Below are 24,170 nucleotides of genomic sequence, written 5' to 3'. Positions count from 1 at the left end.
AGTCTTAATTGGACCATAATCCAAAAATTTCTGAAAATCTGGACCCTTAGGCTAAGGTCTTTTATACCTATTTTCAATTAATTCCAATTGCACATTGGAAAGTTCTTTTTGAATTTTTGTTTAGAGGAAACCATTTCAGACACTAGGTGGATTTTTTTATCCAAAAATATCTCAATTTTGAATTACCTCCCTCTAGACATTTTCTCTCTCCAAGCCAAAACAGGGTAAAAGAGGATCTTTCTTTTATTTCAGAGAGGGGAATAATTATAAGATCAGAAGGGGAGGTTCTTACACCTGCACACCTCAAAAAGCTGGTGGAGGGAGGAATCTTACATCCTATCCCACTTAAAAAACGTGAGATGTCCTCATTTTGCAAACTAGAGGACAACTCTTTCCCTTAAGTTCCAACTGATTATGGGGTTCCATATAGTCTGGTCAACCCAACAAAATTCTGGGATAAAGATCCCTTATATAGAACTCATCATCAGATAACAATTCATTCAGATCATATCATATCATTCATATCTTTAACACAATAATGGTCCATTTAGACCGAAATTTTTTTATCTGAACAGTCCTCCATGGGAATTTCAATTATAGAGATTTTTAATTTGTCATCCCTTAACTTGATCCACTGGGTCAAGTGTTAACAGTAGAGCAATCTGTCAGCACAATCCACTAATCTCATAGTGATTTGCTGAAGTCATTATCGTCATTCCAATTACGAACATCATCACATGGACTCGTCCCATTCATCCTCATTGTGGTTTTGCTCAGCTTATCGCTTTTCAACCAAAATTTAGGAATCATCATTTTTCAATCAGAATCCAAATCAATTCATTAGTTCTCATCCAGAGTTTTAAAATCATATCAACCACATTCGAATTCATCATCTGGATAGCATTTTCTTTTTAAAATCCAAATACTCATAGAACATAGAATTTAAGAGAATTCTAATTTTGATATAAAAATTCTTAATGCATCTATTTATGGATAAAAATCAACTTCAATGGGAATAACACTTTTATTAAAAATCCTTTTATGCATAAAATCAAATTTAATAGGAATAACACTTTTAAAATAAAAAGAATTTCTTTATGCATCTATTTATGCATAAACATCAATTTTTATCAGAACACTTTTATAATAAAAAAATTTCCATTATGCATCTTTCTATGCATAGAAATCAAATTTAATAAGAATAACACTTTTGTAATAAAAAAATTTCCTTTATGCATCTTTCTATGCATAGAAATCGAATTTAATAAGAATAACACTTTTGTAATTAAAAAAATTCCTTTACGCATCTTTCTATGCATAAAAATCAAATTTAATAAGAATAACACTTTTATAATAAAAAATTTCCTTTATGTATCTTTCTATGCATAGAAATTGAATTTAATAAGAATAACACTTTTATAATAAAAAAATTTCCTTTATGTTTCTATGCATAGAAATATATCCATGCATATTCATAAATGAATATGTACATGGAGTAATTAGAATATTTCTTTTAGATGCAAAAATGGTGGGAATTACTCTTTTGGAATAACATAAAAACAAACTTTTTTTTGATTTCTATGCATAGAAATCAAATTTAATAATTAATATCAGTGATATCCATGCATATTCATAAGTGAATATGTACATGGAGTAATTAGAATATTTCTTTTAGATGCAAAAATGGTGGGAATTACTCTTTTGGAATAACATAAAAACAAACTTTTTTTTCACAAAATTCTGGAAAATTTTGCCATAACCTTCTTTGTTTGGCTGACCATTTGTCATTTTTATCTTTCTACATTTAACTTAATTAACCCAATTTAGAATCATAGAACTCTAATCTACACAATTTTCTAAATTCAAGAGAGTAAACAATAAGAAGAGTTTAATCAATCACTTAGTTAATCTTTCTAGGATTAAGAAAGGTTGGAACGTAAAGAAGAGAAGGGGGTGGCCTTTTCATCAAAGGCATAGCATTTGAATTTAATTCAATCATTTGCAAAACATAAAAATCAAGAAAACCATAGATTTTTCATTAAAATTCGTAAACAAAGTAAGAAAATTAGCTTACATGGAGCTTGTAAGCTCTTTTTTGGCTTAAGGGATTGAGGGTTCTACTATTGTTTGAAGCAATTCACTTTGGAGAGGATTAGGCCAAAAACAATTGAATTATTAAAAAATTCAATGTAGATGGCTCAAGACACGAGTAGAGTAACAGTGCATAAACACCATTAAGATTTTATAAAGAGGGAGGCTTCTATTTATAGGAAAAAGTGAGCCTCTAACCAAGCAAACTGATTCTAGAATCTTCCGGATCAGTTTGGTCAAATTTTGACCATTTTTGGGTCAGTTCAGCTTACTTTTTGGATCTAGTTTTGAAATAGGAGAGAGGAGAGATGAAAATATCTCATTTTATTGATTAAAAATTGGGGGTAATGATGAGAAAAAGGTGCCTACTTCATGAGGGGAGATCTCCACACTGAGGTGTCAAAATTCAGTTTTTTAATTCTTTTCTTTGTTGGTCCTTAGTCCACTCTTCATCTTATGTGAGCATTTACTCATTTTTGGGGGGTTTTCTTTTATTTTTCAATTTATCTCCTCCCTACACTTGGATTGATCCTATTGGCCCATAGGAACCTTAATTAGACCATAATCCAAAAATTTCTAAAAATCTGGACCCTTAGGCTGCTAAGGTCCTTTATACCTATTTTCAATTAATTCCAATTGCACATTGGAAAGTTCTTTTTGAATTTCTGTTTAAGGGGAAACCATTTCAGACACTAGGTGGATTTTTATATCCAAAAATATCTCAAGTTTGAATTACCTCCCTCTAGACATTTTCTCTCTCTAGGCCAAAATAGGGTAAAACAGGATCTTTCTTTTATTTCAGAGAGGGGAATAATTATAAGATCAGAAGAGGAGGTTCTTACACTTGCACACCTCAAAAGCTGGAGGGAGGAATCTTACATTGTACCCCACTTAAAAAATGCGAGATGTCCTCATCTCGCAAACTAGAGGACAACTCTTTCCCTTAAGATCAAACTGATTCTGGGGTTCCTTATAGTCTGGTCAACCTAATAGAATTTTGGAATAAAGATCCCTTCTATAGAACTCATCATCAGATAACAATTCATTCAGATCATATCATTCATATCATATCATTTATATCTTTAACATAATAATGGTCCATTAGACCAAAATTTCCATCTGAACAGTCTGAACAGTCCTCCCTGGGATTTTCAATTATACAGATTTTTAATTTGTCATCCCTTAACTTGATCCACTAGGTCAAGTGTTAACAGTAGAAATCTGTCACAGCACAATCCACTAATCTCATAGTGATTTGCTGAAGTCATTATCGTCATTCTAATTACAAACATCATCACATAGGGACTCGTCCCATTCATCCTCATTGTGGTTTTGCTCAGCTTATCGCTTTTCAACCAAAATTTAGGAATCATCATTTTTCAATGAGAATCCAAATCAACTCATCAGTTCTCAACCAGAGTTTTAAAATCATATCAACCACATTCGAATTCATCATCTGGATAGCATTTTTGCTTATAATTTCAAGGTCTTAGATTTACTCGTATATACTGCCAGTAAAGAGCTGCAGTTACTCGGTATATACGGGTAGTCACGGTCCTTAGAATTTTAAGGTAAATACCATCATGTCTAAGCCTCAAGCAAGTCAGGGATTCCATACAATTGTGGTACTTCCATTTGAAGACCCAATTATCTATTTATGAATGTTCATTCTTTCTGAAGATCAATTTGTATGAATTTCATCACACAATTACAACCTTTTATTGCTACTTCATAAATTTTTGACATTTCTGGTTTCTAGGTTGATCCACTTTAGCCAATTCGCTCTAATACTAGCTGAAAGATCCATGTCCCCTCCGCACAACAGATTCTAGGGTGCTAGCAATGGAAGTAGCACTTCTTGCACGGAGCAGGGTCCCTCACTCGGGGCCTCACCCATGTATATCCAGACAAGAGACTAATCCCTCGGGTTTTCCAAAATCGAACCCGAAAAAACTTCCCTCGCCCGGAAAGCATGGGCAATTCCTCCAGGATAATATATCTGATTGAATCCTAATTTTCAATTTTTCCTTCATCGGTGTACCTATGGCATCATTGGCAACCAGAACGCTCACCACCTATCCACTCAGGGGCCTTTTTGATAGTTCCTAGCTCATAGTACATGGCAATATATTCACTTATAAAAATCAAAATGGAATCTCCATTGAAGATCAGCAAGATCAACCAACAGATCCATATAAAAGAGCCATGGACTCATCTGTTGAGGACGAGCAAGGTCAATCAACCAGATCCATGCCCGAATTCAGAAAACAAATCTTACTCCTTGATCCAATATCTTCCCTGACGCACGTGTGGGTATCTTCGATGACCCCAGAGCCCGAGCACCGTATGGTCAGCACCCTCTAGGATCCTTCGTAGGTCACCTAGCGCTTCACTCATCCACCGTACCGGAAGCTCACCATTTCAATCGAACCGAGGTTGGTCAAGACCTCGGTCGACCTTGCTACGCGAGACGTCCTCCATTGACTCTTTGTCAGCTATTGCAACTTTATCAGATTAGGTATCCACGACCTCATTCACAAGACGGTCAAAATGCTTCCCCAACATTATTGACATAAAACAGTCATTTAAAAACAGGTCATAAATACAGTTTCTATAACGAACTCTCGTCTTTCTGCATTGTTCCACACATCAATCCACATCCATTTCATATGTTTTCCCATTCTCATCCAATCACATCATTTTCATCTCATCACATCTTTCCTCATTTATCCTTCATCAGATCTCATCCACACTAAATTTCTTTCTTTGAATATTCACATCAATCCACATTATTTAATCCACATCCATTTCATATGTTTTCCCATTCTCATCCAATCACATCATTTTCATCTCATCACATCTTTCCTCATTTATCCTTCATCAGATCTCATCCACACTAAATTTCTTTCTTTGAATATTCACTTAATTGATTTCTAAATTAGTTACGAATTCCAATGAGGAATAAATTAATCATTTATCTGAATATTTCGATCTCGATAGATTTCTTGAATCTTCTTTTTACAATCCATGTGAATATAAAACAATAGAATTTTCTCTCTTAGAGTATTTATTTATTCATTTATCAAATACTCATAGAATTTAAACATAGAATTAAAGAGAATTCTAATTTTGATATAAAAATTCTTTATGCATCTATTTATGCATAAAAATCAACTTCAATGGGAATAACACTTTTATAAAAAAAATCCTTTTATGCATCTATTTATGCATAAAATCAAATTTAATAGGAATAACACTTTTAAAATAAAAAGAATTTCTTTATACATCTATTTATGTATAAAAATTAATTTTTATAAGAATAACACTTTCATAATAAAAAAAATTCCATTATGCATCTTTCTATGCATAGAAATCAAATTTAATAAGAATAACACTTTTGTAATAAAAAAATTCCTTTATGCATCTTTCTATGCATAGAAATCAAATTTAATAAGAATAACGCTTTTGTAATTAAAAAATTTCCTTTATGCATCTTTCTATGCATAGAAATCAAAAATTTTGCCATTACCTCCTTTGAATGGCTGACCATTTTTTAATTTTTTTTCATTCTCAAGTTACTTAGAAATTATCCCAAATGGTTTAAAGCATTCTAAACTAATCAAATTTCACTTTTTAAAGAGAAACAATATGAAAAGTTTAATTCTAACAATTTGATTACATATCTAGGATAAAGAAAGGCTGAATTCAAGAATGAAGAGAGGGGGAAAGCCTTTCCAACAAGGCATAACATCATTTTTCATTTTAAAGAAAACAAAAATTAGAAAACTATTAAATGGAATAAAGAAAAAGTAGGATTTCTAGCTTACATGAATTTTTGTGAGCTTTCCTTTGGCTTGATGGTTTGAGGGATCTACTCTTGTTTGCAACAAGAGTGGCCACCAATTCTTTTGAAGAGGAAATGGTAAGAAACTAATGAATTATCAATAAATTCACTATTTTTGGCTCTAGGGGGAGGAGTAGAGTAACAGTGCATAAAACACTATTAAGCTTCTACAAAGTGGAGGCCTCTATTTATAGGAAAAAGTGAGCTTCTAACCAAGCAAACTGATTCTAGAATTTTCTAGATCAGTTTGGTCAATTTTTGAGCATTTTTGGGGTAGTTTAGTTCACTTTTTGGATCTAGTTTTGAATTAGGAGAGAGGAGAGGTGAAATATCTAATTTTATTGATTTAAAATTCAAAAGAAATGATGGGAAGAAGGTGCCTACTTCATGAGGGGGAATCCCCACTCTAAGGTGTCAAAAATTTATTTTTTTAGTATTTCCTTTGGTCCTTAGTCCACTCTTCATCTTATGTAAGTATTTACTCATTTCTAGGAGGATTTTCTTTATTTCTTAAATTTACCTCCTCCTTACATTTGGATTAATCTTATTGGTCCATAGGAACCTTAATTTAAAATTTTTAGAAAATCTGGACCCTTAGGATAAGGCCTTTTGAACATATTATAATTTATTTCTAATGCACCTTCTAAAATTCTTTTTGAACTTCTATTTTGGGGGAATGTATTTTAATAATATGAGATATTTTTCCATCCAAAAATATTTAAAAATTGAATCACCTCTCTCTAGAAGATTTTCTCTCTCTAGGCCAAAATAGATAGAAACAAGATCTTTTATATTTCTAAAGAGGGATTTGATTACAGGGGAAGATACTGGACTTCTTGAGAGGTTGGGGAGGAATCTGGAAGATACTGGACTTCTTGAGAGGTTGGGGAGGAATCTTACACTCCAAAAAAAACCTAACTAAATTCCTAATTGGATCCCATCACTACTGTGGTTGGGTAGTTGGAAAACCCACGGGACTGGATGGCTGGGCTGATGGATCCCTAAAATGAGACTCAATTATGTTATGGTACGATAGATGAAGTAAATCCCGGATAAAAATTGTTCTATGGAAAAGAATCAACGGTTGTGCCTCTCAACAATGAGTCTCTATGATCCAAGTGCAATCTTTTCCTTGATCTAACTATGGGACTTACGGGTTGCTTTTGACTACGTTAGAGTAAATTTTATCTTGGAGGAATCGCCTGTGCTTTCCGAGCGAGGGAAGTTTTTCTGGGTTCAATTTTGGAAATACCGAGGAATTAGTCTCTTGTCCGGATATCCGTGGGCGAGGCCCCGAGTGAGGGACCCTGCCCCACGCAAGAAGTGCTACTTCTGCTCTGCTAGCACCCCTGAATTCGTTACGCGGTGGTGGGGACAGGGATCTTTCAGCTGGTATCAGAGCAAATTGGCTAATTTGGATCAACCGAGAAGCCAAAAATGTCAAAAAATTATGAAGTAGCACTTAAAGGTTGTAATTGTGTGATGAAATTCATACAAATTGATATTCAGGTTGAAATTAATAAATTGGTAATTGGGTCTTCAGATGGAAGTACCACAATTATATGGAATCCCCGACTTGATTGAGGCCTAGACATGATGGTATTTACCTTATAGTTCCAAGGACCGTGACTACCCGTATATACCGAGGTTATAACTGCAGCTCTTTATTGGCAGTATATATGAGTAAATCTAAGACCTTGAAATTAAAAGCAAAAATGCTATCCAGATGATGAATTCGAATATGATTGATATGATTTTTAAATTCTGGTTGAGAATTGATGAGTTGATTTGGATTTCTGATTGAAAAATGATGATTTCTAAATTTTGGTTGAAATGTAATAAGCTGAGCAAAACCACAATGAGGATGAATCGGACGAGTCCCTGTGATGATGTTCGTAATTGGAATGATGATAATGACTTTAGCAAATCACTATGAGATTAGTGGATTGACTGTTTTAATCGAACCGAGGCTGGTCAACAAGACCTCGGCCGACCTTACCACACACGCAAGATGTCCTTCATTGACTCTCCATCAGCTGTTGCAACTTTTTCACTTAGGTCCCCATGACCTCATTCACAAGATGGTCAAAATGCTTCCCCACCATTCTTGACATAAAACAATTTTAAAAAAATAGGTTTCACATACAAATACAGTTCCAAACAAAATTCCCATCTTTCCTCATCACTCCACATCATTTCACATTATTCCTCATCTTTTCTCATCATTCCACATCCTTTCACATTATTCCTCATTATTTCTCATCTTTTCATATTTTTCTACATCAATCCATATCACATCACATCATTCCCACATCAACTCACATCCAATCACATTATTTCCACATCAACTCACATCCAATCACATCATCCCACATCAACTCACATCCAATCACATCATCCCACATCAATTCACATCCAATCACATCATTCCCACATTAACTCACATCCAATCACATCATTTCACATCCATTCACATCCAATCACATCATTTCACATCCATTCACATCCAATCACATCATTTCACATCCATTCACATCCATTCACATCCATTCACATCCTTTCACATCCATTCACGTCCATTCACGTCCATTCACATCCATTCACATCATTTCACATCCATTCACATCATTTTTACATTCATTCACATCGATTCACATCCATTCACATCATTTCACATCCATTCACATCATTTCTACATTCATTCACATCCAATCTCATCATTTCTACCTTCATTCACATCATTTCACATCCATTCACGTCCATTCACATCCATTCACGTCCATTCACATCATTTCACATCCATTCACATCATTTCTACATTCATTCACATCCATTCTCATCATTCCTACATTCATTCACATCCATTCACGTCCATCCACATCCATTCACATCCATTAAATGATTCTATAAAATTTATGCATAACCTTCTTTATATTTTTGACTATTGAATAATGTTCAAAACTCCTCTTTTAACATAAGATTATTTTGGATAAATTCATTCTCTAATGATTTAAATTTTACCATAACTTCCTCGCATTTTTTTATGAAATGATAATGGTTAAAATTCCACTTTTAGCATAAAAATTATTATGCATAAATTCATTTTCTAAGGCTATAAATTTTGCCATAGCTTCCCCACATTTTCTATTAAATGTTAATACTCAAAGTTCCTCTTTTAGAATAAAATTATTTATGTATAAACCTTCATTTTCTAATAAGAAAATTTTGCCATAACTTCCCCATAATTTCTATGAATTGAGAATGGTTAAAATCACACTTTGAACCTAAGAATTAGTTTATGTATAAACCTAAGCTTAAACATAAACATTAATTCATTGTAATCAAGAAAAGCATGGTTTTAAGAGAAAAACCACAAAATAAAATGCTTTCCAAGCATGAGGGAGGTTGGGAAGAAGAATAACATTAAAAAGAGAGCATAAACAACATTGTTTAGGCTTACCCTTGGTTTGCTTGATTCTTTACCTTGCAAAAATTGCAAAAATGGCGTAGCCCTCATGAAAAAGGCTTGGCCACCAAGGGGAAAGGGTAATCTTCAAGAAAGAAGAGGTTAGTGAAGCCCCAAGCTTCACAATGGAGAGGCAAGGTAGAGAGATAATAGAAATAAACTAAACTAAAAATCACACTAGCATAAAGTTACTCCATATGAAAATAAAAAGGAATGGGGATCCAAATCTTGTAATGTACTCAGTCAACTTTTCATCTTATGTAAGCATTTACTCATTTTTAGGGTATTTTCTTTTATTCTTTGCATTTTTTTCATCCCAACAATTGGATTAATCCTATTGGCCCTTTGGAACCTTCTTTGGACCTTAATCCAAATTTTTTTAAAAATGTGGACCCTTGGCTAAGGTCTCTTATACACATATTCAATTAATTCCTAATGCACATTGGAAAGTTCATTTTGAACTTCTGTTTCAAGGAAATTCATTTTAGATATCAAGAGAATTTTTGTATCCAAAAATATCTCAATTTTGAATTACCTCTCTCTAGACATTTTCCCTCTCAAGGCCAAAACATGGTAAAATAATATCTTTTTCCATTTTTGAGGGGGGGATGATTACAAAAGACTCAAGGGAAGGTTCTTACACCTGTACATCTCAAAAGCTCGGGGAGAGGAATCTTACAACCTGAAAGTGAAGAGTGCAACCATAGCCATTCTCAAAGATTCCCAACCCATCATCTTGAAGGGGAGAATGGCACCACTGCCGTTCTTCCTTACATTAAGGGAGCAACGGCAGTGGTTGTCATTCTCAAGGCCTCCCATCGCCTTGAAGGGGAGAATGGCATTAATGCCATTGTCCCCTTTCATTCAAGCAAGAATGGTAGTGGTGCCATTGTCAAGGCCTCCCATCACACGTTGAAGGGGAGGATTGCACTGCCATTCTCCCTCACATTCAATGAAGAATGGAAGTGGTTCTATTCTCAAGACCTCCTATCACCTGGAAGGGGAGAATGGCAGTGGTGCCATTCTCCCTTACATTCAAGGAATAATGGCAATGACTAGCATTCTCAAAGCCTCCCATCACCTTGAAGGGTAGAATGGCAACAATGCCATTCTCCCCTTTCATTCAAGGAAGAATGGTAGTGTTGCCATTTTCAAGGCCTCCCATCACCACCTTGAAGGGGAGAATGGCACAACTACCATTCTCCCTCTCATTCAATGAACAATGGAAGTGCTACCATTCTTAAGGCCTCCCATCACCTTGAAGGGGAGAAGGCACCACTGCCATACTCCATTACATTCAAGGAGGAATGGTAGTGTTGCCATTCTCAAGGCATGTCCCATAACCTTGATTGAAGAGGGGGAATGACACCACTTGTATTCTAAAGGCCTTCCATCACCCTAAAGAGGAGAATGGTAGTGCTTCCATTCTTAAGACCTCCCATCACCTTGATTGAAGGGGATAATGATACCACTGCCGTTCTGAAGGCCTTCCATCACACCTCAAAGGGGATAGGGACAATAGAGCCATTCTCAAGGCCTCCCAGCCCATCATCTTGAAGGAGAGAATGGCACCACTGCCCTTCTTCCTTACATTCAAGAAATAATTATATTTACTATACCATTCTCAAGGCCTCCCATCACCTTGAAGGGGAGAATGGCATCGATGCCATTCTACCCTTTCAATTCAAGGAAGAATGGCAGTGGTGCCATTCTCAAGGCCTCCCATCACCTTGAACGGGAGAATGGCACCACTTCTATTCTTCCTCACATTTAATGAAGAATGGTAGTGACCTTGAGAATGGCAGTGGTGCCATTCTCAAGGCCTCCCATCACCTTGAAGGGGGAATGGCACCACTGCTGGTCTCCCTTACATTAAAGGAAGAATGGTAGTGAAGCCATTCTCAAGGCCTCCTATCACCTTGATTGAGCTCCCTCAATTTCACTGAAGAATGGAAGTGGTGCCATTCTCTAGGCCTTCTATCACGTAGAAGGAGAGAATGGCAATGGTGCCTTTCTCCCTTACATTCAAGGAATAATGGCAATGGCTGGCATTCTCAAGGCCTTGCTTCCAATCACCTTGAAGAGGAGAATCACAGTGAGACTATTGTCAAGGCCTCCCCCATTATCTTGAAGGGTAGAATGGCGCCACTGCCATTCTCCCTTACATTTAAGGAATAATGGCAATGGCTGCCATTCTCAAGGCCTCCCATCATCTTGAAGGGCAGAATGGCACCAATGCCATTCTCCCCTTTCATTCAAGGAAGAATGGTAGTGGTGCCATTCTCAAGGCCTCCCATCACCTTGAAGGGGAGAATGGCACAACTAACGTTCTCCCTTACATTCAATGAAGAATGGAAGTGGTGCCATTCTCAAGGCCTCCCATCACCTTGAAGGCAAAAATGGCACAATCGCCATTCTCCGTTACATTCAAGGAGGAATGGCGGTGTTGCCATTCTCAAGACATGTTGCATAACCTTGATTGAATAGGGGGAATGGCACAACTTGTATTTGTGAAGGCTTCCCATCACCCTAAAGAGGAGCATGACAGTGGTGCCATTCTCAAGGCCTCACATCACCTTGATTGAAGAGGATAATTGCACTCCTGCTATTCTGAAGACCTTCCATCACACTTGAAAGGGGAGAGTGGCACCAGAGTCATTCTCAAGGCCTCCCAACAAGGCCTCCCAACATTGCCATTCCTCCTTGAATGTAAGGAAGAATGGCAATGGTGCCATTCTCCCCTTCAAGGTGATGGGAGCCTTGAGAATGGCACCACTTCCATTCTTCATTGAATGTGAGGGAGAATGGTAGTGGTGCCATTCTCCCCTTCAAGGTGATGGGAGGCCTTGAGAATTGCACCACTACCACTCTTCCTTGAATGAAAGGGGAGAATGGCATTGTTGCCATTCTCCCCTTCAAGGTGATAGGAGGCCTTGAGAATGGAAGCCACTGCCATTATTCCTTGAATGTAACTAAGCATTGCAGTGGTGCCATTCTTAAGGCCTCGCATCCAATCACCTTGAAGGGGAGAATTGCAGTGGTGCTACTGTCAACGCCTCCCCTATCCCATCATGTTGAAGGGTAAAATGGCGCCACTGCCATTCTCCCTTACATTCAAGGAATAAAGGCAATGGCTGCCATTCTCCAAGCCTCCCATCACCTTGAAGGGCAGAATGGCACCAATGCCATTCTCCCCTTTCATTCAAGGAGGAATGAAAGGGGAGAATGGCTGCCATTCTCCAAGCCTCCCATCACCTTGAAGGGCAGAATGGCACCAATGCCATTCTCCCCTTTCATTCAAGGAGGAATGGTAGTGGTGCCATTCTCAAGGCCTCCCATAACCTTGAAGGGGAGAATGGCACAACTACCATTCTCCCTCACATTCAATGAAGAATGGAAGTGGTGCCATTCTCATAGCCTCCAATCACCTTGAAGGAGAGAATGGCACCAGATCCACTCTCCGTTCCATTCAAGGAGGGAATGCAGTGTTGCCATTCTCAAGGCATGTCCCATAACCTTGATTGAAGAGGGGGAATGACACCACTGGTATTTTGAAGGCCTCCTATAACCCTAAAGGAGAGAATGGTAGTGGTGCCATTCTTAAGGCCTCCCATCACATTGAAGGGGAGAATGGCACATCTACCATTCTCCCTCACATTCAAGGAAGAATGGAAGTGGTCTCCACGCCTCCCATCACCTTAAAGTGGAGAATGACATGACTACCATTCTCCGTTACATTCAAGGAGGAATCGTAGTGTTGCCATTCTCAAGGCACATTCCATAACCTTGATTGAAGAGAGGTTATTGCACCACTTGTATTCTGAAGGCCTCCCATCACCCTAAAGAGGAGAATGGTAGTGGTGCTATTCTCAAGGCCTCCAATCACCTTGATTGAATAGGGTAATGGCACCACTGCCATTCTGAAGGCCTTTCTTCACAAGAATGGTAGTGGTGCAACTCTGAAGGCCTCACATCACCTTGAAGGAGAGAATGTCACCATTGCCATTCTCCCTCACACTCAATGAAGAATGGAATTGGTGCCATTCTCAAGGCCTCCCATCACCTTGAAGGGGAGAATGGCAGTGGTGTCATTCTCTGCTACATTCAAGAAATAATGGAAATGGCCGCTATTCTAAAGGCCTCCCATCACCTTGAAGGGGAGAATGGCACCAGTGCCATTCTCCGCTTTCATTCAAGGAAGAATGGTAGTGGTGCCATTCTCAAGGCCTCCCATCACCTTGAACGGGAGAATGGCACCACTTTTATTATTCCTCACATTTAATGAAGAATGGTAGTGGTGCCATTTTCAAGGCCTCCCATCACCTTGAAAGGGAGAATGGGGCCACTGCTAGTGTCCCTTACATTAAAGGAAGAATGGTAGTCAAGCCATTATCAAGGCCTCCCATCACCTTGATTGAAGGGGAGAATGGCACCACTACCATTCTCAGGGCCTTGTATCACCTAAAAGCAAAGAGTGCAACCATAGCCACTCTCAAAGAGTCCCAACCCATCATCTTATAGGAGAGAATGGCACCATTGCTATTCTTCCTTACATTAAGCGAGTAATGGCAGTTGCTTCTACCATTCTAAGGGCCTCCCATCCGCCTTGAAGGGGAGAATGGCATTAATGCCATTGTCCCCTTTCATTCAAGCAAGAATGGTAGTGGTGCCATTCTCAAGGCCTCCCATCACCTTAAAGGAGAGAATTGTACCACTGCCATTCTCCCTCACATTCAATGAAGAATGGAAGTGGTGCCATTCTCAAGGCATCCTATCACTTGGAAGGGGAGAATTGCAGTGGTGCCATTCTCCCCTACATTCAAGGAATAATAGCAATGGCTGGCTTTCTCAAAGCCTCCCATCACCTTCAAGGGGAGAATGGCAACAATGCCATTCTCCCCTTTCATTCAAGGAAGAATGGTAGTGCTGCTATTCTTATGGCATCCCATCACCTTGAAGGGGAGGTGCCATTCTCCCCTTCAAGGTGATGGGAGGCCTTGAGAATGCACCACTACCATTCTTCCTTGAATGAAAGGGGAGAATGGCATTGTTGCCATTCTCCCCTTCAAGGTAATGGGAGGCCTTGAAAATGGAAGCCACTGCCATTATTCCTTGAATGTAACTAAGCATTGCAATGGTGCCATTCTTAAGGCCTCGCATCCAATCACCTTGAAGGGGAGAATCGCATTGGTACTAATCTCAAGGGCCACTTTCCATCAACTTGAAGGGTAGAATGGCACCACTACCATTCTCCCTTACATTCAAGGAATAATGGCAATGGCTGCCATTCTCAAGGCCTCCCATCACCTTGTAGGGTAGAATGGCACCAATGCCATTCTCCCCTTCATTCAAGGAAGAATGGCAATGGTGCCATTCTCAAGGCCTCCCATAACCTTGAAGGGGAGAATGGCACAGCTACCATTCTCCCTCACATTCAATGAAGAATGGAAGTGGTGCCATTCTCAAGGCCTCCAATCACCTTGAAGGGGAGAATGGCACCAGTGTTGCCATTCTCAAGGCATGTCCCATAAACTTGATTGAAGAGGGGAATAAGGACCAAGGTTAATCAACCAGATCCATCCCCTAGTTCAGAAAACAACTCTAACTCCTTGTTCCATTTTCTTCCCCGATGCACACGTGTGGGTATCTTCGGGCGACCTAGAGCCCGAGCACCGTATGGTCAGCACCCTCTAGGCTCCTTCACAAGTCACCTAGCACTTCACTCATAGGCTGCTTCCTTTGTTCCTCATCCACTGTACCGGAAGCTCACCATTTAAATCGAATCGAGGCTGGTCATGGCCTCGGCCAAACCTTGCTATACGAGACGTCCTCCATTGACCCTCTGTCATCACAGCTGTTGCAACTTTATCACTTAGGTCTCCACGACCTCATTCACAAGACGGTCAAAATGCTTCCCCAGCATTCTTAACATAAAACAATCATTTAAAAATAGGTTTCATAAATACAATTTCTAACAAACTCTCATCTTTCCACATTGTTCCACATCATTTCTCATTATTCCACATTCTTCTACATTAATTCACATTGCTTATTCCACATCCAGTCATATGTATTCCCATCTTCCTTTATCCATTCTCATCCAAGCACATCATATTACATCTCATCACATCTATCCACATCTATCCTCATCACATCACGTCACATCCATCCACATCACATCTCATCCATTCACATCATCTATCCAGGTCCACATCACATTATATCACATCTATCCATGTCACAACATATCCACATCACATCTCATCCATTCATATCACATCACATCCATCTACATTCATTCAGATCCACATCACATCCACATATCATCACATCACGTTCACATCTATTTACATTACTTCACATCCATTCACATCTACCCAGAGCCACATCATATCAATCTCATTTATCCACATCATATCTCATCCATTCATATCTAACGAGATCCACATCACATCTCATCCATTCACATCACATTCACATCTCACCACATCCATTCAGATATCATCACATCACATTCACATCGATTCACATCTCATCGCATCCATTCACATCTCATCACATCCACTCACATCTCATCACACCCATTCACATCTCATCACATCCACTCACATCTCATTACATCCATTCACATCTCATCACTCCCATTCACATCCATTTATATCACATCACATTCATTCACATCTCTCACATCTATCCTCATCTTATCACATCTTGTTCATATCCATCCACATCACATCACATTCATTCCATCCACATCACATCACATTCATTCCATCCACATCATATCACATTCACATCTATCCACATCACATCACATTCATTCCATCCACATTACATCACATCCACATCTATCCATATCACATCACATCCATTCACATCTCATCACATTCATACACATCCATCCATTCATTCACATTCACATCTATCACATCACATCTCATCACATTCATTCACATCTCATCGCATCTATTCACATCTCATCACATCCATCTACATCTATTCGGATCCACATCACATCTTATCACATCCACTTTTAGTACATTTTCTCTACTTTTGATACTAATAGGACTTTTCTAAGTTTCTGCCAATTGCTTGACCTAGTTAAAGGTACTTTTTCTCGACCCCATTAAATCTAAGTATCAGAGTGTTGTTGAAGGTTTAAAAAGAGAAAATAAATCTTATCAGAATTGAATAGTAAAAAACTGAGAAAAAGCATTTACGTATTGTATTTTTATTCCTTAAGCTTCATTAATGAGAACTAATTCTAAACTTCCGTCTCTTATTGGGATCCTCGATCCCCCAAGGATTCCAGATTCTCTTTTCTGAATAATAATTATCCAAGTTTTCTCAATGGATATTTTCACATTCTTTCTCAAATTTCTCAAATAAGATATATTCAATATTCTTCTTTTTGAATAAAAGATTCATGGGTTTTACAAAAATCAATTCTACCCATATTTCTCAATAAAAATGATAATACTCAAAATTCCACTTTTGATAAATACTCATAATTTGAATTATGCCCAAAAATTCCTCTTTTAACATTTAATTGTTTGGATCTCGAATATCATGGGAATTCCTCTTTTTGCATAAAAATAAATTTACCAAAAATTTCTCTTTTCTCTTAATTAAATATTTATGCATAAATACTAAAAAAATATTTCCCATGAATATGATGAAAATCATTATTTTTGCATAGGATGTCTAATCCTAGAATATGGTAGGAAGTCCTCTTTTAGCATTATGCATAAAAATAAGATATGTATTATTTTCTAAAAAATTTACCATAGCTTCACTGCTGCTATTACTGATAATTCTCAATTTTTCTCAAAAGAATAAAAGCTTGTGATGAAAATATGATATAAGTTCTTCTTTTATGCTTAAAATCAAACTATGTATTCAAATCATAATTTTAACCATAATTATAGACATAATTATGATTATTTCACTAGATTAAGTTAATTTAGACATTCCTCTTTTCCCAATTTAGTAGGATATTCCTTTTCTCATTTAGAATGAATTAGAGTAATCTTTATTTACTCATAAACCATCTAAAAAGTATTAACCATTATTTTCACTAATCCAAAATCATGAAAATATCAATTCTTATCCTCTAGCTCATTGAGCCTAGAGTTTAGATTTGAATTAAGGGACTATCATTGAGAAGCATTCTTTTCCAAGAGATTTAGCCATAAAGATGGCTACTCTTTTAGAGAGAGAGATTTAGAAAGCATTACAATTAAGCATAAAGATTAACTTAATGCTAATTAAACATTAAAAACTTAGGGAAAGCTTGATTTGAATAAAAACTAGCATTTTGAAAGCTTCTCAAGCTTGAGAGGGGTTGAGAAGAAGAAAGTCGTTGAGGTAATTTGAAAAAACCATATAATTCAATTTTACCTCCAAGTTTGGCTTGATTCTTTATTAGCAGTGAAGCCCCCAACCAATCAATTGGTCCTCCAAGAGGAGAAGAACAAACTCCAAGAGTTGTTGTAGAGAGAGAGAAGTTCCAAGCTCCCAAGAGAGAGGAAAATTTAAGGGATAATAGAAATATGATTATTTTAAGATAATACTGGCATGGTATAGCTCCAATATAAAAATACAAAGGAATGAGGGTCTATTTATAGGTGAGGGAGGCCACTAACCAAGTCCAACTGGGTTTTAGAATTTTCCAGGTTTAGTTTGACTCAATTTGGATAAGATTTGGACCAGTTTGGCTCCCTTTTTGATCTAGTTTGATCTAAGAGAGATAAAAATCACATTTTTTTGAATTAAAAAACCCAACCACGCATGTGAAAAAGGCACCTACCTCAAGAGTCCCCCTCTCCTTACCAAGGTGTCAAAAATGCATCATTTCTCCAAAATATCTCATTTTTTTTACTAATATCTCTTAATTTTAACTAATAAACCTTGTACTCAGTCAACTCTTCATCTTATGTGAGCATTTACTCATTTTTGGGTATTTTCTTTTATTCTTTGGATTTATCTCATCCCAACACTTGGATTAATCCAATTGGCCCATTGGAACCTTAATTGGACCATAATCTAAATTTTTTTGAAAATCTGGACCCTTAGGCTAAGGTCCCTTATACCATTTTCAATTAATTCCTCATGCACATTGGAAAGTTCATTTTGAACTTCTGTTTTAGGGAAATCCATTTTAGACATTACGAGGATTTTTGTATCCAAAGATATCTCAATTTTGAATTACCTCTCTCTAGATAGTTTCTCTCTATAGGCCAAAATAGGGTAAAACAAGATCTTTCTTTTATTTCAGAGAAGGGAATAATTACAAGAATAGAAGGGGAGGTTCTTACACCTTTACATTTCAAAAGTTGGAGGAAAGAATCTTACATCTGACCCCACTTAAAAAACGCGAGATGTCCTCATCTCGCAGTTGGAGGATAATCTCTTTCATCTTCTTCTTCTTCAATCACTTCCAGCGTTACTGCCTTGGAAGTGGACAGCCGATCTAGGAACATCTCTCTTTTCCCCTATTCTGAGGCGAAGGTCTTGCATTACTTTGCACTGAAGCTGAGGGTTGGTTAGAGGGTCTACCTCTAGGATTTTCCTGATTTTGACGGAAAGGAACCTGATTACTCTAGAAGGAAGGAGCTGGAGTCTGGAATCTTGGTCCGTGACTTTCTTGCCCCGTGAAACTTGATCCAAAAGGAGTTGGGCAATCCATACTGCGATGTCCAAATCCTTGACAATTATAGCATTTCACTTCTTTATTCAAGGGTGGAACTTTTGAAGTTGAATTCTAGGGGATTGGGTTCTGGGGAAAGGACCTTGAGAATGGAAGCCACTGAAAATGGAAGCCATTGCCATTATTCCTTGAATGTAACTAAGCATTGCAGTGGTGCCATTCTTAATGCCTCATATCCAATCACCTTGAAGGGGAGAATCGCAGTGATGCTATTCTCAAGGCCTCACTTCCCATCATCTTGAAGGGTAGAATGGCACCACTGCCATTCTCCCAGACATTCAAGGAATAATGGCAATGGCTGCTATTCTCAAGGCCTCCAATCACAATGAAGGGTAGAATGGCACAAATGCCATTCTCCCCTTTCATTCAAGGAAGAATGGCAGTGGTGACATTCTCAAGGCCTCCCATCACCTTGAAGGGGAGAATGGCACAGCTATCATTCTCCCTCACATTCAATGAAGAATGGAAGTGGTGCCATTCTCAAGGCCTCCAATCACCTTGAAGGGGAGAATGGCACAATTATCATTCTCCCTCACATTCAATGAAGAATGGAAGTGGTGCCATTCTCAAGGCCTCCAATCAACTTGAAGGGGAGAATGGCACCACAGCCACTCTCCGTTACATTCAAGGAGGAAATGCAGTGTTGCCATTCTCAAGGCATGTCCCATAACCTTGATTGAAGGAGGGGTGAAAGATCCCTGCCCCCTCCGCGCAACGAATTTGGGGGTGCTAGCAGCGGAAGTAGCACTTCTTGCAGCGCAGGGCGGCAGAGCCTCTCACTCAGGGCCTCGCCCATGGATATCTAGACAAGAGACTAATCCCTTGGTTTATTCCAAAATGGAACCCGGAAAAACTTCCCTTGACTAGAAAGCACGAGCGATTCCTCCAGAATATTTTTATTCTAACGTAGTCAAGAGTCTTAACTAACCAAATTGATCCGACCGAACTAGTAAGTCACATGGTCAGATCAAGGAAGAAACTTGCACTTGGATCATAGAACCAACACTTTTTTCCTCGTCTCAAGAGGCACAGCTGTTGATTCTTTTGCATAGAACAAGGACTATCCGAGATTTACTTCATCTATCGTAACATAACAGAATTGAGTATCATTTTAGGGATCCATCAGTCCATCCTAACCCCATCCAGTCCCATGGGTTAGCCAACCGTCCAACCACTGTAGTGATAGGATCTAGGATCTAGGATTTGGTTATGTTTTGTCCCGGGTACCAGGGAAAAGAGTTCCCAGGCCCCCTATCTGGCGCTTCAAGCAAACTTCAAGATAGTCACACCACTTACACACCCAATATGAAATTGCTTGTTTCACAGATTCAGCTGTCTTTAAAACAATCTTTTAATGAAGCCATAGTATCATTGATCATAATCCTCCAAAATATCCAGGTTGAATTCTAATTTTCAATCATTCTTTCATCGGTGTACCTATGGCGTCATTGGCAAAACCAGAACGCTCACCACTTGTTCACTCATCTCAGGGGCATTTTCAATAGTTCCTAGCTCATAGTACCCGAAAATATATTCACTTATAAAAATCCAGATGGACTCTCCATTGAAGATCAGCAAGATCAACCAACAAATCCATATAAAAGAGTCATGGACTCATCCATTGAGGACCAGCAAGGACAATCAACCAGATCCATGCCCGAGTTCAGAAAACAACTCTAACTCCTTGTTCCATTTTCTTCCCTGATGCACGTGTGGGTATCTTCGGCAACCCAGAGCCCGAGCACCATATGGTCAGCACCCTCTAGGGTCCTTCGTAGGTCACCTAGCGCTTCACTCATAGGTCACTTCCTTGGTCCCTCATCCACCATACCGGAAGCTCACCATTTAAATCGAACCGAGGCTGGTCAAGACCTTTGGCCGACCTTGCTACGCGAGACGTCCTCTGTTGACTCTCCGTCTGTTGTAACTTTATCAATCAGGTCTCCACGACCTCATTCACAAGATGGTCAAAATGCTTCCCCAGCATTCTTGACATAAAACAATCATTTAAAAATAAGTAATTACAGTTTCTAACAAACTCTCATCTTCCCACATTGTTCCACATAATTTTTTGTTATTCCACATTCTTCTACATCAATTTACTTTGCTTGATCTACATCCAATCATATGTATTCCTATCGTCCTTCATCTATTCTCATCCAATCATATGTATTCCTATCGTCCTTCATCCATTCTCATCCAATCACATCATATTACATCTCATCACATCTCATCCATTCACATCTACCCATATCCACATCACATCACATCCATTTACATCACATCTTATCCATTCACATCTATGCCGATCCACATCACAGCTCATCCATTCACATCTATCTCGATTCACATCACATCACATCACATCACATCCATTCACATCTACCCCGATCCACATCACATCACATCACATCCATTCTCATCACTTCATCCATTCACATCTATCCCAATTCACATCACATCCATTCACATCTCATCTCATCCATTCACATCTATCTTGATTCAAATCACATCCATTCACATCTCATCTCATTCATTCACATCTATCCCAATTCACATCAAATCATATCACATCCATTCAGATCTACCTCGATCCACATCACATCTGTGAGATCCCTGTCCCCACCGCGCAACGGATTCAGGGTACTAGCAGTGGAAGTATCATATCTTGCGTGGGGCAGAGTCCCACACTTGGGGCCTCATCCACAGATATCCGGACAAAAGACTAATCCGTCGGTTTTTCCAAAACCGAACCCAGAAAAACTTCCTTTATCCGGAAAGCACGAGCGATTCCAACAGGATAACTTTTACTCTAACGTAGTCAAGACCATTACTGATCAAACTGATCCGGCTGCACCTTTAAAGGTACTTGGTCAATCAAGGACGAAACTTGCACTTGGATCATTGGGATCAACGCTTTTTTCCCCATCAAGAAGCACAGCCGTTGATTCCTATCCATAGAACAATTACTATCCGGGATTTACTTCATCTATCGTAATAACAGAAATTGAGTCTTGATTTACGGATCCATCAATCCAGCCTCCCTATCCCCAGTCCCATGGGTTAGCCAACCTCCCAACCACTGTAGTGATGGGATCCAATTAGGAATTTGGTTAGGTTTTGTCTCGGGTACCAGGGAAAAGAGTTCCCAGGCCCCCTAGCCAGAAGTTCATGCAAACGTAAAACTAGTCACACCACTTACACACCCAATATGAAATTGCCTTTTTCTCAGCATCAACTAACTTTCAAACAATCCTTTAGTGAAACCATTATGTCACTGATGACAATCCTCAAAGTCTCTGGTTGAATCCTTATTTCCCGTCATTCATTCATCGGTGTACTTATGGCAACATTGGCAACCAGAACGCTCACCACCTGTTCACTCAGGGGCCTTTTTCATAGTTCCTAGCTCATAGTAACCGGCAATATATTCATATAACAGAATGGAATCTCCGTGGAAGATCAGCAAGATCAACCCATAGATCCATATAAAAGAGCCATGGACTCATCCGTTTTGAGAACCAGCAAGGTCAATCAACCAGATCCATGCCCGGTTTCAAAAAACAATTCTTATTCTTTATTCCAATATCTTCCACGACGCACGTGTGGGTATCTTCGGCGACCCAGAGCCCGAGCACCGTATGGTCAGCACCCTCTAGGATCCTTCGCAGGTGACCTAGCGCTTCACTCATAGGCCGCTTCCTTGGTCCCTCATCCACCGTACCGGAAGCTCACCATTTAAATCGAACCGAGGCTGGTCAAGACCTCGGTCGACCTTGCTACGCGAGACGTTCTCCATTGACTCTCCGACAGCAGTTGCAACTTTAACAGTTAGGTCTTCATGAACTTAATCCACAAGACGGTCAAAATGCTTCCCCAGCATTCTTGACATAAAACAGTCATTTACAAACAATCACAAAATGCAGTTTCTATAACGAACTCTCGTCTTTCCACATTATCCACTCTCGAACCACATTACTTATTCCACATTCCATTCTCATCCATTCACTCATATAGACTACACATTATTTTACATACACCTTCACATTCATTATTCTACATATATATCCATGTTCGTACGTCCACATCATACTTCCAATTTCACATTCATACATACGCATCTACATGCATACATCCACATCCACATTCATACATCCATACTTCCATTTCCACTTCCACACATCCACATTCACATTCATACATCCACATTCACATGCATACATCCATTCTCACATCCTCATTCGTACATCCACATTCACATACATACATCCACATTCGTATCTACATCCATACATCCACATCCACATCTTCGTTCACATTCACATCCATCCATGTCTACATACATACATCCATTTTCACATCCTCATTCATACATCCACATCCACATACATACATACACATCCATATCTACACCCATACATCCACATCCACATCCACATTCACATTCATACATCCACATTCACATGCATACATCCATTTTCACATCCTCATTCGTACATCCACACTTCCATTTTCACATCCACACATCCATATTCACATTCGTACATCCATATCTACATTCATACATCCATATTACATCCATTCTCGCCCTAACACATCCCATATACATCTTATCCCATCAGATACACTCTCTACCTCATCCCATACACATCTTAACACATCCTAACTCATCTTAACACCTTCTATCACATCTCATACACCTCTTATCATATCCTATCACATCTCATACATATCTTATCACATCTTTTCACATCTCATACACCTCTTATCACATCCTATCACTTCCCATACGCATCTTATCACATCTTATACACCTCTTATCACATCTTATCACATTTCATATCTTTTTATAAAATATAAGAGAATTCTTATATTTGATATAAGATTTCTCTACACATTTATTTATGCATAAATTCCATTTAAGGAGACTAACATTTTCGAAATAAAAGTCAATCTTTTATGCATCTTCCTATGCATAAATTCATTTTAAATGAAAATGACACTTTTGAATTAAAATTCCATCTCTTATGCATCTTCCTATGCATAAACTCAATTTAGAT

Source organism: Cibotium barometz, chromosome 51 (assembly GCF_041138505.1).
Source record: "Cibotium barometz isolate CiBa-2024 chromosome 51, ASM4113850v1, whole genome shotgun sequence".
Taxonomy (NCBI): Eukaryota; Viridiplantae; Streptophyta; class Polypodiopsida; order Cyatheales; family Cibotiaceae; genus Cibotium; species Cibotium barometz.
The sequence above is the reverse complement of the archived record's forward strand: the minus strand, read 5'-3'. Positions refer to the sequence as shown.